General features: G+C 40.4%; 1 protein-coding gene across 3 annotated transcripts in view; it reads left to right on the plus strand.

Annotated features, from left to right (window-relative positions):
* The window catches only part of HJV (hemojuvelin BMP co-receptor), a 464,608-nt gene that overhangs the window by 245,853 nt on the left and 201,842 nt on the right, over positions 1–16,913 (plus strand). The window lies entirely within an intron of this gene.

A 16,913-nucleotide genomic window follows, 5' to 3' on the forward strand; every position in this document is an offset into this window, starting at 1 on the left:
ATATATGCATGGGATACCTAGTATGCAGGCCTGAGACTGCTTAGGGTGAGACTGCCTACTAGATGTGGGTCGGGGGCACTATGTCCAGATATGGCTGGCCCAAGCTAGCAGCCTGAGTATGGGTGGTTTTGGTGGACGTTCGGCAAGGGAGGGTGGTGTGCTGTGGAGGGGACAATGGGTATTCAATTATGTATCCAGGTGTGTAGAGGTTGGATGGCTCAGTTCAGGCCAAACCATTATGTGGTGTGAGCCAGTACCGTTTCTGTACATGTGTATCGTACATTTTAATGTTCATATGTTTGTGGGATTGTGTTCTGCAATATGACCTGACAGGGTGTATTGAGGATGTGAATGTATGTTCTTTAGTTTCCTTTTGGATTCTCCCACTGCTCCTTCGTACTCCTCCAGTTCACCTATTGTACATCCGACCCAGTTTCCCCTTGGCGGATTATTACATTACCCATCACCCCCCCAAAAATCCACATACACACCATCCATCCCTTTTCTGGTTGTTAGCCCATGGCACAGACAGCAGTACACATTGCCTACTCTACATATCTCTGGTACCATTATGGTTGTGAGGTCAACCCTAGCATATTTGGTCTTCCACATGTACTTCATGCACATATGTACATGCAAATACTTATCTTTCATGACATGGTAGGTTGACCCAGGTTATACCCATTCATTTTTGGGCCGTCCAGACAAGGACGACTCGGACCATGAATGGGCAGATATTAAGCAAATGCTCTAATCATTGGGCTAGGCTTAGCAAAGGGCAGCGGCATGCAAACATGCTGCGTTTCACTTCCACTTGGTATAAAAATCAACACAACAATGAAATACGGACACAGGGTTTTAAATGGAATAGTTCTAGGGGCGGGGGCTCAATATTCAACTACGTGCTTGTGTGTTTACTCCTGTGATTTTATTTTGGTGTTCACAGAACTCTCTTGTATGCTTTGCATACATTTCAGTATCCACGAACACTGACAGGATTGATAACTATTAGAGGCAGGCTGTACTAGTCAGCATTTTAGGTTGTGCGACTCTAGCGGGCATGTTCACGCCTCCGTGCAGCGCTTAAACATGCCCCCTGCACTCACGCACATTTCCTGTGCACGTGGACAGTGCGGCAGTGTGCCTTCATTAATATGCATATGGTGCTGCTGCGCCATCTCTACGCCGCATGCTTGGCGCAGGCTTGCGCCGAGCTTCATGAATCCCGGGGAATGTGTGCTATTTTGATAACTTGGCAGTTCCCTCAGTGACAGACCTCAATAATTACTCATCCTCTTGCTAATCTATTACATTATCTGTTGTTCACCCACAAAATAAGTGTCGGTGAGGAGTAATGCAGCCCTTCATTGTATTTTCAGCTAAGCAGAATGCAGAAAGAACAAATAATAGATCTGACAGACTGGAACTTCCTACCTGGCAGTTCAAATGTCATGCGGGGACTTGCACATGGGAGCAATGTCAGAATTTTTGGAAGTCCATATCACCTACCAGAATGTAGCCATATCTTCCAGCAAATGGAGAATGTTTCTGGACATTTTTGGTATTAAAAGAAAAAATTACAGACAAAAAAATAACATGGCATTCTGGAAAAAAACCTAGACAGAATCTATAACATAATTAAACAAAAATATACTACAGTTTTTTAAATTTAAAGTCTAGCATACCTCATTGCACTGAGTAAATTGACTATTGCAAAAAAAAGTATGCTTTAGTGTGGATGGTGTATGCCTGACAATACTCTTGCTTGCGTACTCTTTGCATGCCTTTGCATGAGTTACAGGAAGATTGTGCTGAGATGTCAGGCTGTTTTCAGTACATTTAGGAATATTCGGTCTGCTGGAACAAACATTTAGGTACTTAAGCAGATATCACTGTGATGTAATATCAAGTAACTGCTTTCTGATGTCTGCCGCCAAGTCTCTGTCACCAGCATAGCATTAAGGTACATTGTTACAGTCTTACCAGTGTGTATAATGAGTTTTTTTTAAACATTACGCAACATTCATATTCATTGTCCTTTTTATCTATATTGTGTTACCAGACCTATCCTCTATCCACCTTGTGGTATCTAGGAAGGAATCATTTCAAACACATTGACTCTTTATTTTACATCATAGAAGGACATTTGTTAATTTTATATAGCTGTACTCAGTTTTCTCTTTCTTGTTTCGATGAGACATCTAAATTCAAGAACCAAATGTCACTGCATTAGAAATGAACCAGTTAGCTCTTTCCATAATGCTTTCTGGTGAGCCTCAGCTGCTTTTCAAACAATCAGTAAAACTGTAGTAAAGAAATAATATTGAGTGCATTTCTTTACCCTCAGTTTGCTCTAGTACCATCTGAAGAATGTCAGGTGTGACAGGGAAGTGTATGCCATATGAAAATAGTTGCCTTTATTTTGGAGATAGATATGTACCAGACCAAAACTGAATCCCAATAATAGTTGTACATGGTTGTCATTAAAATAATCTCATTCAATTTTAGAAGCATCTAGTCCCAACTACTAATGTATTTGTGACTATTATTATTATCATTTAGTTTTGTTGCACACGTTAGTCCCATTAGCCCTATCCCTAATTTGAAGGGGAGATCCATGACTGTGTAGTCACAGCTGGGTGAGTTTTGAACAGGATACTAGGGGAAAATCAAATAGTCTTTGCTCACTTCCTGTAAGAGAAATACATTACAGTATGGTGGCATTGACTGACTACATACAAATAACATGACTTTATGAAGGAAGAAATAGATGCCAGAGATTCTTTACCTGAACATGTTTGCTTGAAAGAAATTAATTAAGTAGAAAAAAGTGCAGCAGATCTCATGTCTGCCGAAGCCAAGTGCCACGCCAGAGATCTGATAATGATAAAGGTGTTGTACCAGGCACAGTGAAGGAAGCAAGAGGATTGGACAATAGGAGGCTTGGAACCAGACATGGAGAAGTAGACAGTTTGTCACAGAGTATGTGCAGAGAAAATATGTGGCTGGTATCACTGGCAAGAAGAGACAGCTTCTGGAGAGAATAAATATTGTGTAGCTGACATACAGAGGAAGAAGAGAATATATACACATTGTGCATACAGCCACTATTTAGCTCTCTGAACTTTATAGCTCAGGATATATGTGCCTCAATCCACACTGCTGAAGAAATTGTTTATTATATCAACTTTGAGTCCTTTGCCTTACCAGATTGTTTTCTGGACTATTGTAGTTTATAGGAGATTGTAGCATAAATTTAAAGGTCTACCACTGTCCATATCAAAGGTGTCCTCAGCCACAGTAATATTTACAGCAGAGACTGTACCCTAAATGGAGCTGGCTACATGGTGAAGTACTGTGTTACCGTGGCCCTAGGAGATCACATTTATAGATCTGGGTATCACACATCTTGGAGCAGTACTTTTACTTTTTTGTACTGTATTTATTGCTGTGGCCTTTGAGGCTTCTGTGGATGCCTTAAGTACTGTGACCTGTGCCAATTTTACCTAAAAATCTCTTGTAACATTTTGCCTGCTGCATGATCCACCTTGTTTAATACATTTACTCCCAGTCTCTTGTAATAAATTGACTATTACATGATCCACCTTGTGGAAGATTGTGACATTTTGCCTCTTGTAACATGAACTCTTAAAGTCAATTGTATCTGTGGCTCTGGAATATAGTACTGTGGCATTTGTTCCTGCTGCTCAGTCATATAGGAATAAATTCATACTGCCTTGATTACCACATTGAAATATTCCTGCCTGCTGCTGAAATACACTTACACAATTACTTTATTGACTGCCTCTTGGTTTATTACACTTTGGCATTCATGTTGCGGTTGTTGGTTTATTGTGCTGTGGCATCTGTCATTTCTCTATACTTTCTGTCAATGTACTCTTACACTATTACTTTACTAAATGTTTCCTAGTTTATTTTGCTGTGACATCTGTGTGTCTAGTTCAGTAGATCCTAATAGCACAGGACTGCACTGTGCTGTATTGTATTGAGATGTCCTGACCTACACTATATGAAGCGGTATTGAGATGTACTATATTGTTTTTCCTTATTATAATGTGTTGTGCTATGTTGCACTGAGATGCACTGCTTTGCAGTATTCTGTCTTCACTGCCCCTATACATATTATACAACTATGACTTTGTGTTATATTACACTATGTTGCACTGTTTTTGCACTGTTCATTAGTGTTTCACTGTCCCTTTGTATATCACACAGCTTGCACATCCCTTGTTGATATACAAAGTCTCATCAATTTTAATAACATTGCATAATACATAACACCAGGCATTTTAGAACAACCATATATTCTCAGTCTGACACCACCCCATCTATTACAGGCCTTCTAGCACTAGATATCCTGAGGCAATGTACAAATTACCACATGCTTACAGCTGACCATTTCCTGTTACCACATAATGAGTCCACATGTGAGAGGTACCAATTATTATTATGAATGGATACTAAACCTCTCGGACTAAAGGGTTATCAGTACCCACACCAACACAACACCTGTACAGTGCAAAACAAACATAACACCTTCATATGTTGCAATGCTCTGATAATCACAATGATTTCTTAGTCATGATACTGAAGTTACTTGTATGGCAGCCAGTCTCTAAAACACACTAACAATCATTCCATACCACATATAGCTTCTTCTACCACCACCACCACAGAAGTGAGTGCCCACAGTGGTTTGACCAAATTCTACAGGCTACAACAGCATTCCACTTATCATAGTAATGTACTTACTGTAGGTGACAATGTGTGCAGCACACAGATGTGCCACTCACAAGACTGAACAAAGACAGCTACCTATCAAATGATAGACTTTCTCTATCCCACTGTGCTTTATTTAAGCAGTACCAGTCTATAATAATTTAATAATAATTTAATGTTGAGGGGCTATAAGCGTGATAGGCTAGAATCCTTAATAAGAAGTAATAAGATCAAACGTAATAACATCGCCAGACCTTGGCTCAATAGAGTGGGTGGAAACACTGCGAATAATGAACAACAGGGGATATTATTTGAGGGTAAAGGCAGAACTAATATGGTACTCACATACAGCAGTGATGTGGGTAACATTTGCAAAATTATTAAACATCATTGGCAGGTGCTACACACGGATCCAAAGTTGAAGGAGATCTTAGATATTACACCAAATTTTGTGTTAAGGAAAAATAAGAACTTGAAAGATATACTTTGTAAAGAACCTAAGCATTATGCAAAGGGTAATTTACTTACAAGGAAGATAGGTACATATCCTTGCCACCAGTGTAGAGCATGTCGATATATTCTGCAAGAACATACATTAATACATCCGAGGACAGGTAGACAATATACATTTAAGGGATACGCAGATTGTAGAATTTAGTGTATATAGCTGTGTGCCAGAATTGTGAATTATATTATGTGGGTAAGACCAATACAATGTTTAAGACAAGGATATTCCAACATATATCAGATATTAAGCATTCCAATGAACATAATGCACTAGCTCAACATGTAAGAGTGAATTTGAATCATCTTCTTCTTCTTCTTTCGGCTGCTCCCATTAGGGATTGCCACAGCAGATCAACTGTTTCCATTTCTTCCTGTCCTCTGCATCTTGCTCTGTCACACCAACCACCTGCATGTCCTCTCTCACCACATCTATAAACCTTATCTTAGGCCTTCCTCTTTTCCTGTTACCTGGCAGCTTCATCCTTAGCATCTTTTTCCAAATATACTCTGCATCCCTCCTCAGCACATGTCCAAACCAACGTAATCTTGCCTCTCTGGCTTTGTCTCCAAACCTTCCAACCTGGGCTGACCCACTAATTTACTTATTCCTAATCCTGTCCATCCTTGTCACACCCAGTGCAAATCTTAACATCTTCAACTCTGCCACGTCAAGCTCTGACTCCTGCCTTATTGTCAATGCCACTGTCTCCAACCCATATAACATAGCTGGTCTCACTACCCTCTTGTAGACCTTCCCTTTCACTCTTACTGGTACTCGTCTGTCACAAATCACTCCTGACACTCTTCTCCACCCACTCCATCCTGCTTGTACTCTTTTCTTCACCTCTCTTCCACACTCACCATTACTCTGAACTGCTGGTCCCAAGTACTTAAACTCATTCACCATCACCACCTCTACTCCCTGCATCCTCACCATTCCTCTGCCCTCCCTCTCATTCACACACATATATTCTGTCTTAGTCCTGCTGACCTTCATTCCTCTTCTCTCTAGAGTATATCTCCACCTCTCCAGGGTCTCCTCCACCTGTTTCCTACTCTCACTACAGATCACAATGTCATCTGCAAACATCATAGTCCACGAGGACTCCTGTCTGATCTCTTCTGTCAACCTGTCCATCACCATTGCAAATAAGAAAGGGCTCAGAGATGATCCTTGATGTAATCCCACCTCCACCTTAAACACATCTGTCACTCCCACTGCAGACCTCACCGCTGTCACACTACCCTTGTACATATCCTGTACCACTCTTACATACTTCTCTGACACTCCCAACTTCCTCATACAATACCACAACTCTTCTCTAGGCACCCTGTCATATGCTTTCTCTAAATCCACAAAGACACAATGCAACTCCTTCTGACCTTCTCTGTACTTCTCCATCAACACTCTCAGAGCAAACATCGCATCTGTAGTGCTCTTTCCTGGCATGAAACCATACTGCTGATCACTAATCATTACCTCCCTTCTTAACCTAGCTTCCACTACTCTTTCCCATAACTTCATGCTGTGACTGATCAGTTTAATCCCTCTGTAGTTACTACAGCTCTGCACATCACCCTTATTCTTAAAAATCGGTACCAACACATTTTTTCTCCATTCCTCAGGCATCCTCTCACTTTCCAAGATTTCATTGACAATCTAGTTAAAAACTCCACTGCCATTTCACCTAAACACCTCCATGCTTCCACAGGTACGTCATCTGGACCAACAGCCTTTCTGTTCTTCATCCTCTTCATAGCTCTCCTTACTTCCTCCTTGCTAATCAACTGCACTTCATAATTCACTATCCGCACATCATCCAACCTTCTCTCCCTCTCATTCTCTTCATTCATCAACCCCTCAAAGTACTCTTTCCATCTGCTCAACACACTCTCCTCGTTTGTGAGTACGTTTCCCTCATTATCCTTTATCACCCTCACCTGCTGCACATCTTTACTAGCTCGGTCCCTCTGTCTAGCCAATCGGTACAGGTCCTTTTCTCCCTCCTTAGTGTCCAACCTTTTATACAACTCTTCATACACCTTACCCTTAGCCTTCGCCACCTCTGTCTTTGCCATGCACCTCATCTCCTTATACTCTTGTCTACTTTCTTCATCTCTTTGACAATCCCCCTTCTTCTTCGCCAACCTCTTTCTCTGTATACTCTCCTGTACTACTTCATTCCACCACCAGGTCTCCTTGTCCTCCTTCCTCTTTCTAGATGTCACACCAAGCACCCTTCTAGCCATCTCTCTTACTAGCTCTGCTGTAGTTACCCAGCTATTTGGTAACTCTTCACTGCCACCCAGTGCCTGTCTTAACTCTTCCCTGAACATCACCTCACAATTACCCTTTTTCAATTTCCACCATTTGATCCTTGGTGCTGCCCTCACACTCATCCTCCTCGTCTTGATCCCCAATGTCATCCTACAAACCACCATCCTATGCTGCCTAACTACACTTTCCCCTGCCACCACTTTACAGTCTCCAATTTCCTTCAGATTGGCCCTTCTACATAAGATATAATCCACCTGTGTGCATCTTTCTCCAGTCTTGTATGTCACCCTATGCTCCTCCCTCTTGTTAAAATACGTATTCATCACAGCCATGTCCATCCTTTTCGCAAAATCCACTACCATCTGACCTTCTGCATTCCTTTGCATAACACCATACCTACCCATCACTTCCTCATCCCCTCTGTTCCCTTCACCAACATGCCCATTGAAATCTGCTCCAATCACCAGTCTCTTAGCCTTGGGTACAGTCATCATCACTTCATCCAACTCACTCCAAAATTTTTCTTTCTCATCCATCGCACACCCAACTTGTGGAGCATATGCACTAACAACATTCATTATTACACCATCAATTTCCAGCTTCATAAACATCACTCTATCCGACACTCTTTTCACCTCCAAAACACTCTTATTATACTGTTTCCTGCAGGATAATGCCTACGCCATTTCTCCTCCCATCCACACCATGATAAAACAATTTGAAACCTCCTCCGATGCACCTAGCCTTGCTCCCCTTCCATCTGGTCTCTTGCACACACAATATACCAACCGTCCTTCGGTTCATCATACCAGCTAGCTCCCTCCCTATACCAGTCATACTGCCAACATTCAAAGTTCCCACCCTCACTATCACAGTCCTAGCCTTTACCTGCCTTCGGGCATGCCTTCCACCTCTTCTCCTCCTTTGGCCAATAGTAACCCAATTTCCTCCAGCACCCTGTTGGCCTACAGTACTGGTGGCGGTCATTGTTAACCCAGGCCTCGACCAATCCGGTATGAATTTCTGTACCATACATTTCTGTTTATGGCAATACAAATGATTACTCCCAATGTTAGAGGAGGTGATTTGTTCAATGATATGGAATGTGCAGAAACTAGATGGATTATAAGACTTAGGGCGGATAAGCCACCAGGTATTAATGCTGTTGTACCTTTAAAACCCATCCTTAAGAAAAGGAGGGTGAAATATTGAAAGCCGATTGGTTGCTCTGTATTTTAAAAATGGTCTCTTGTGATGTTCTTTGTTATCTGATGAAGGGCATGTAGCCTGAAAGCGCTTATACAAGGTTTTATCTCTGATTTTATTGAATAAAAGACTTGACTAGCTCTACGTGGAGTCCTCTGCCTTATTGTGTTCTTTGGACTTTGCTTGTGGTAGGCAGAGTGACTTTAGTGCAATAGACTTTTTGTTTCGTGATTCTAAGACTGTTATATTGTCTATTTGCACACATGTCTGAGCTCAACAATGGTAATGTGGAATTGGCCTACCATACACGAGGTAATTTGGATCGTCTGACCAACGAAGGTATAAGAAGAGGCATATTTCATACTGTGAATCCATTATTACATATGGATATACAACAAATGGCCAGCACCAGCCCTGAACAGGAGTCGACAACTATGGGTGAGCTTGAGTTTCAAGAACTGAAATTTCATAATAGTATCATGAGTCTGAAACATTTACAATGGCAAAGGTTTCATCTGGAAGCCTGCCTGAAATTCAATGTGATACCTAGAGGCATGCGGGTGTTATGTATACCTACACAGGGGGAAGTGTACCCGGATCTCCTAGCACGCTGGCAGGAGATCAATTTGCAAATGAGTATATCGTATATGCAATTACTGTTGGATTATTTTCAACCAGAGGAACAGAAAGTTCTTATGGTAGTATGAGATATGCAACAAGATATTGAACGGCGTTTTACAGAAGAGTACCATGTTGAAAGAATGAGTAATGTGCTTTTTGATGCAGCCTCATATGACAATAAGTTACAACAAATTAAAATCAAAAAGTTGAAACGTGACATCAGAGATATTGCTCAAAGTAATATTTTTAGCTGGCCAAGGGTTAGACATGGAACTGGCAATAGAGTAGAAGCAGCTCATATAAGGGAACCAGCTCCCAACCAACAGATGGAGAAAGAGCTTGTTGTTAATGTAAATGCTATATCTAAGGCTGAGGATTCCTTTACCTCCGTTTCTCATTCTTCAGCTATAGCAACCAATGAAGATAATGTGTCGTCATCATGCTCCAACATGGAGATGCGTCAACCGGGGCATGAAAGCCCTATAGTGGATAATGAGGACACATTTGTTACGTTGGGAGCAAAACCCAAAAGTACACCTCTTGTGTTCAGCAAAACGTTTCCCATGTTACCAGCGCCTGTTTGCAAGAAGAACCCACGCAAACGGAGCATGTCACAGTATCATGAACAGAAGAGATGGAGAGTCTCAGGATGACTGTGGATGACTCTAATATTGTTTATAATTTATCTGATTTTGAGCTCAGTGTTGAACAAATACAAGTATTGAACAAAGGCTTGACCTTTGTTCCAGATGCCATGTCTGACCATAGTCAAGTTATTTTAGATGTTTTAAGTTTTGCTAGGAATGTCATGTTAAAACAAATGTTTAAGGAGAAATTATATGCTTGGAGTGAATAAGAATTTTTGGCAACCGAGTGACTATATGCCGATATTTTGTCCTGCCATGTCTGTGTTTGTTAAATTATGTGAACAGGAAGTAGAAGAGTATTTCAAAAATGATCGAAAGAAAAAATTTTATAATCGTCTAGAACACAAAGGATGGTACTTGATAGATTGATAGAGAATGACAGTATTATCATAAAACCAGCGGATAAAGGGGGTTCCGTAGTTGTCACGAACAGAGAATCCTATTGTAATAAACTCAAAATGTTGTTGGGGGATGCTTATACATTTGCCAAACTTTCTCCCATTATGGTAAAAAATCTGGCAGATAAAGTAAAGAATATTATTACTAACCTACAAGTTGTAGGCTTGTTGGATGAAGAATTGAAGAAATTTTTATGGACTCAACATCCAATAGTACCTGAATTTAAAGAGCTTCCAAAAATCCATAAGAGTGCTACTGACCCACCCCTAAGACCTATTGTTTCAGGAAAGGGATGGGTCACTGAAAACGTATCCATCTGGGTTGAATGTGCTTTAAAACCTATATTAAGTCTTTATCCAAGAATATTGAAGGACACAGCACAGTTTGTTTCATCCTTGTCAGAGCATTTAACTAAGGTGGATGATAAGAAGTTTATGTTTGTCACACTGGATGTGAATAATCTTTTTACAGTGATTGATAATAAATATGGTATTCAAGCGATAGAGAGCATATTACTTAATAACATACATTTTAATATGGACACTATTCAAAGAATTAATAAGCTTTTGAATATTGTCCTGGAGTATAATATTTTCACTTGTCAGGGAGATTATTATAGACAACAACAGGGTGTAGCCATGGGCACACCCTGTGCGAACTCATATGCCAACCTAGTGTTGGCATATCGGGAGAACAACACCATATTTGAAGTTACACATGCATGGACTAATAATTTACGTTTTTACTTACGTTTTGTTGATGATATTTTCTTTTTATGGGAATGCACAGAACAAGAATTGAAAGCTTTTATAGCTTATTTAGAAGGGAGTTCTGAATTTTTCAGGTTCTCTGTCAATTATTCTGAATTAACTATAGACTTTTTAGATGTACGCCTAACTAGCCGAGATGGAGGTGGCCTGATGACATTGTTATATAGAAAAATCTGTTGGTGCAACAGTTTGCTACCTTTTGATAGTATGCACCCACATCATACCTTTGACAATATAGTCAAAGGGCAAGTATGTAGGATTTCAAGACTATGTAGTGAGGATGCTAAATTTCATGAAGAGGTGGACAACCTTCAAAATAATTTAATGTTGAGGGGCTATAAGCATGATAGGCTAGAATCCTTAATAAGAAGTAGTAAGATCAAACGTAATAACATCGCCAGACCTTGGCTCAATAGAGTGGGTGGAAACATTGCAAATAATAAACAACAGGGGATATCATTTGAGGGTAAAGGCAGAACTAATATGGTACTCACATACAGCAGTGATGTGGGTAACATTTGCAAAATTATTAAACATCATTGGCAGGTGCTACACACGGATCCGAAGTTGAAGGATATCTTAGATATTATACCAAATTTTGTGTTTAGGAAAAATAAGAACTTGAAAGATATACTTTGTAAAGAACCTAAGCATTATGTAAACGGTAATTTACTTACAAGGAAGATAGGTACATATCCTTGCCACCAGTGTAGAGCATGTCGATATATTCTGCAAGAACATACATTTATACATCCGAGGACAGGTAGACAATATACATTTAAGGGATACGCAGATTGTAGAACAAAGAATTTAGTGTATATAGCTGTGTGTCAGAATTGTGAATCATATTATGTGGGTAAGAACAATGCAATGTTTAAGACAAGGATATTCCAACATATATCAGATATTAAGCATTCCAATGAACATAATGCACTAGCTCAACATGTAAGAGTGAATTTGAATCATACATTTCTGTTTATGGCAATACAAATGATTACTCCCAATGTTAGAGGAGGTGATTTGATCAATAATACGGAATGTGCAGAAACTAGATGGATTATAAGACTTGGGGCGGATAAGCCACCAAGTATTAATGCTGTTGTACCTTTAAAACCCATCCTTAAGAAAAGGAGGGTGAAATATTGAAAGCCGATTGGTTGCTCTGTATTTTAAAAATGGTCTCTTGTGATGTTCTTTGTTATCTGATGAAGGGCATGTAACCTGAAAGCATTTATACAAGGCTTTATCTCTGATTTTATTGAATAAAAGACTTGACTAGCTCTACGTGGAGTCCTCTGCCTTATTGTGTTGTAGATAGTGCTACTTTTGTCATTAGACTGAGCCACATATATACTGTCATCATTATCAGCCACAGCAGTCCTGTTGGCATCAACCCTCTGTTGCTCCACTAGTGCTACCTGTGAATGGATGAAACATTTGACACCAGTCAGAACCCACAGACTTATGGTTATATTATCCTCCTTTGGTGGGCTTATTGGGACACATAGTAAAAAATGTGATACAGCACTCTGCAACATGTACATTCTTTGGCAGGACATTACACTTGCAGAACAGAGATTTCTGCAATGCATAGCTGCAGGTTGTGTTTCACACCATTGTAATATTGCCAAGACTAACCTGTTACACTGGCTAAAGTCCCATGGATAGTGGGCACCAGGACCATTCCCTCTTTCAAGCCACCAGCAGGTACGAGGGGATGGTCTTCCCGCCCAGCAAATGACAGCAGAAACTTCTCATCCTCTGTCAACAACTTCAGTGTTGGTGATCTACTCTCTTTGATGGCCCTGCCCACCACATTGCCCTGAGTCTTCTGCTTTGCATGGGAGGGTATATCTGTAGCCCTCCTTTGTAAATGTAGGGACTGTTATTTTCTCCCATGACATTTACATCCTGCACTTTACCCTACCAGAGCTGATCCCTAACCTCTGCTCGACACTACCTCTGGAAGCAGGTGCATGCCATGAATGCAGAGGGCCTGCAGCAGCAGCATGTTGTTCTCCTGGCTGTTAAACTGCTCCAGGCATTGCATCCCTCATTCAGCGATACGCGTGCTTGTACCCCTGTAGACAAAACTTGTCATTTAGTGGATCTGTGTGCTTGACTACCCTGTGTTTCTGTTACAGTCCACATCCACTCAAGATGGTATCCACCTGTATATCACATGCAGTTATCATTTTGCCCCATTCATGCACTATACAGGTTTGTAGGGGCACAACAATCCTCAGTTCAGAACATGCTATGGTATCTTGTGAAATATTCTGTGGCCAGTGCACCCCCAGCAGGTATATACAGCTATTCTATGTCTGTTTGGAGGCCCTCTAGGTCATGTGTGAGCATTTGGTTTCCCCTGAACCTCCACATTTCTGTGTCTGCTATGCTGCCATCACTGTGCATCTGCTGCCTACCCTTGCATATGCCACAATTATACTAACAGCAAACTGTCCCTTCCTCTCTCTGACAGGTACTTTAACTATGGCAGGCATGTAACAGCTGCAGTACCTCCCTTGACATCTTTCCTTCTTTCTGTAGTATTCCATATCTACAACATTTTCACAGTTATTCTAATAATGACATTGCTCCCTACAACAATATAAACTGTAAGAGTATACTGGTCTTCACAGAGACTTCCCCATACTCATGAAACAAGTATATTCACCAGTTTTTGAACTAGGATAGATGTATTCTTGGATGTAAGACAGTAAGGTAGCATCTTTGTTACATTGGTGGTACAGTGGTGAGTGTAGCTTTCTTCTAAGTAGCTGCCCTGGATTCAATTCCCAGCCAGTGTGAGAGGACTGTGCAATTAAAGCAGTCATCCTGATCATGTAGTTAACAAAGCTGTCCAAAGTTATAACTTGTTAATTAGCTGATTCCAGTGCCAAGGGGTAGGGGGTTTGAATCTTCCCACCTTTATTTGCCTATTGTGTGACCTTGAGCAAGTCAATTAACTAGACAGTGCTTTGGAGCAATTAGGAATCTGTGCTAGGCTCTAATGGTCTCCTAAACTGCATTCCAAGTAACTCTCTATGAACCTATCTACAAGCTGGTATGATTTACTAAGCATAAAAAATTAAATAGTCAGCATGACATGTACAGAGCTAGAGTTGATGAGGAGTGTTTGTAAAAAGTTATGTGAAATGTTAGATGTGTTCCATCTTTGCATTAGTAATGATATTGTCATGGTGGTGATAATGTATGCAAGCAGTCAATATTAATAAAAGAAATATATTAAAACATGATGGCATTGTGAAGGCATTCAGAGATATAAATGTTTTTTGGTAAAGCAATTATGAAAATTATGACTATTACTTTTATTTTTGTAAATTGATTTCATAAAAGCTGTGTGACTTACAGGTGAACAGATGACGCCATCTTATATAAAGCGCTGATACTTGGCACCTAACACACGAATGGTTTTGTGGATTAATATTGTTTTAAAATATAGTGAAAATATTAACTATGTAATCATTTGCATATGTTCTGCAATGGCACAAAATGGCAATGCTGCACCTTCTTGTGATACATCATAGGAAACCTCTTGAATAAGTGAACAATTCTCCCTCTGATATCTTGGCTATATCTGGTGCACTCACAGACATATAACCATCTGTTTGCCTATAACAGTAGTAATTTTGACAAAATACGAGTTTTCTTTCATAAGTCGGCAATATAAAATCAGCCTTTACAGACAGACCAGTATGTAGCGTATTGCCTACGGAAGAGCCTTCATATTTTTCACTTTTTTATAACTTACATCATTTATAAGATATTGTAAATCATATGAAGTATGTTATCAGTGCAGAATTTGGGAGAAAAGCTCCCAGGAAACAAGTGGTTTCCTGGCTTCAGAAGCATATCAATGGTGGTATGCACTGGATGCAAGCAGTGAACATTTGCCTTGTTTGTAAAGATGGAGGTTGCTGCCCCAGGTACAAGGACAAGGGGGAATGATCTACAGATGCTGATAGTGCAGATAGTGCAGTACTGACACTTAGAAAGAGGTAAAAGAGATTTTTTTTTTTGGGGGGGGGGCTGTCAAATTAGAGTTCAAGGAGGCACCAGATCACCAGAGTGGGGAACTGAACAGTGTGCCAGATATCCTATATATTTTTTTTTCTAGCTTAGAAGACCTCAAGAAACAAGAGTATTAATTAGCCTCTTGCTATTCAGGTTTGAACAAGATAAATTACATTTGTATGTTTCAGATAGCAGAAGATGGAGGTGGCACTTTATATCATGCCAAAATGGGCCACTTCCATTATATCATGTCAAAATGGGCCACTTTCATTTAGTGGACCAGACAGCACAGGTATCTGCTGATCACATACTCTGTGTATGACATTGCTCATACCTACCACTGCAAGCTGCACACATACTATTTAACATGTGGCACATGTTGTGCATGAGCATCCAGCAGGCCAGTGTATCTTCAAAAAGGTTGATGCTTGGTTCAACCTGGTATAGGTACTGTCCGATGCCATAGGCATCGCCTGTACAGTGGAACAGTACAGGCATCATGATGATGACTGAAGATGGTGCCACTTTAACCTGCTTTGCCAGTGAGAAACAGATTATCAGGAGATTCAACCAGAGATACACAGTAAGCATTTTTCTCCTGCCATTTATTTCCCAATATGTATGTCTACCTATGCATGACATTGTTTCTTTGCTTTTCAGCTACTGAGAAGTGTTTTTTAATTATGTTTATCTGCTGCAGGAGGCAGGACCATTTGTGGAAGAGAAGGTGGTACAACCAAGCCAGTCTCTGCCAGCCAATTTGGATGGTACTGATTTGCTGGTGGCCTAGTATGTCTGCCTCCTGGGAGAGGCTTATTTGCTAGAGGCAGCATGACTTGGAGGTTAGTGGTGCTATCTGTTCATTCTGTCAAGAAATGATGACATGGTGGTAAGCACAGATGCTGGTGGCTGATAAGGTGCACTGGCAGATGGACTCAGGAAAATGGGTCTCATTCTGGACTGATTTGATGAATCAGTTAACAGGGCTGGACCTTGTCATCTGACTACTAGAGGAGCAACCAGCTCATCACAATGATCACATAGGTGTGTGATGCCTAAGGAGAAAATCAAGTTTTCATGGGGTAGTTTTCTCTAAACATATATGCATAGGGAAAGCTAAAAACAGTAAACAGTCATACTGAAATAAGATGTTATGCCAGAGACAGGTTCCCTGTACAGTTTCAGCCTCATACTTTACCCCTCTTAGAGAAAAATCAAGTTTTCAAGGGGTAGTTTTCTCTATGCATATATGCATAGGAAAAGCTAAAAACAGTAAACACTCATACTGAAATAAGAATTTATGCCAGAGGCAGGTTGCAGTACGATTTTATAGGGTATGGAGCACCCTGTGTACCTGCAGAATTTCTGCCTCCTAGCTTTACACCTCTTGGAGAAAAATCCAGTTTTCAAGGGGTAGTTTTTTTTTCCAGGGAGAAAAGGCTGGAAATGCATAGGAAAAGCTAGAAAGAGTAAACAGTCATACAGAAAGAAGAAATTATGCTAGAGCCAGGATTGCAGTGCCTTTTTGTAGGGTGCAGAGTACCCTGTGTACCTGTAGAGTTTCAGACTGCTAGCTTTACCCCTCTTGGAGAAAATCAAGTTTTCAAGACGTAGATTTCTCTATGCAAAAAAGGCTGTAAATGCATAGGGAAAGCTAAAAACAGTAAACAGTCATAATGAAGGAAGAAGTTACGTCAGAGCCAGGAT

Source organism: Protopterus annectens, chromosome 8.part0 (genome assembly GCF_019279795.1).
Source record: "Protopterus annectens isolate FY-2018-M chromosome 8.part0, PAN1.0, whole genome shotgun sequence".
Taxonomy (NCBI): domain Eukaryota; kingdom Metazoa; phylum Chordata; order Ceratodontiformes; family Protopteridae; genus Protopterus; species Protopterus annectens.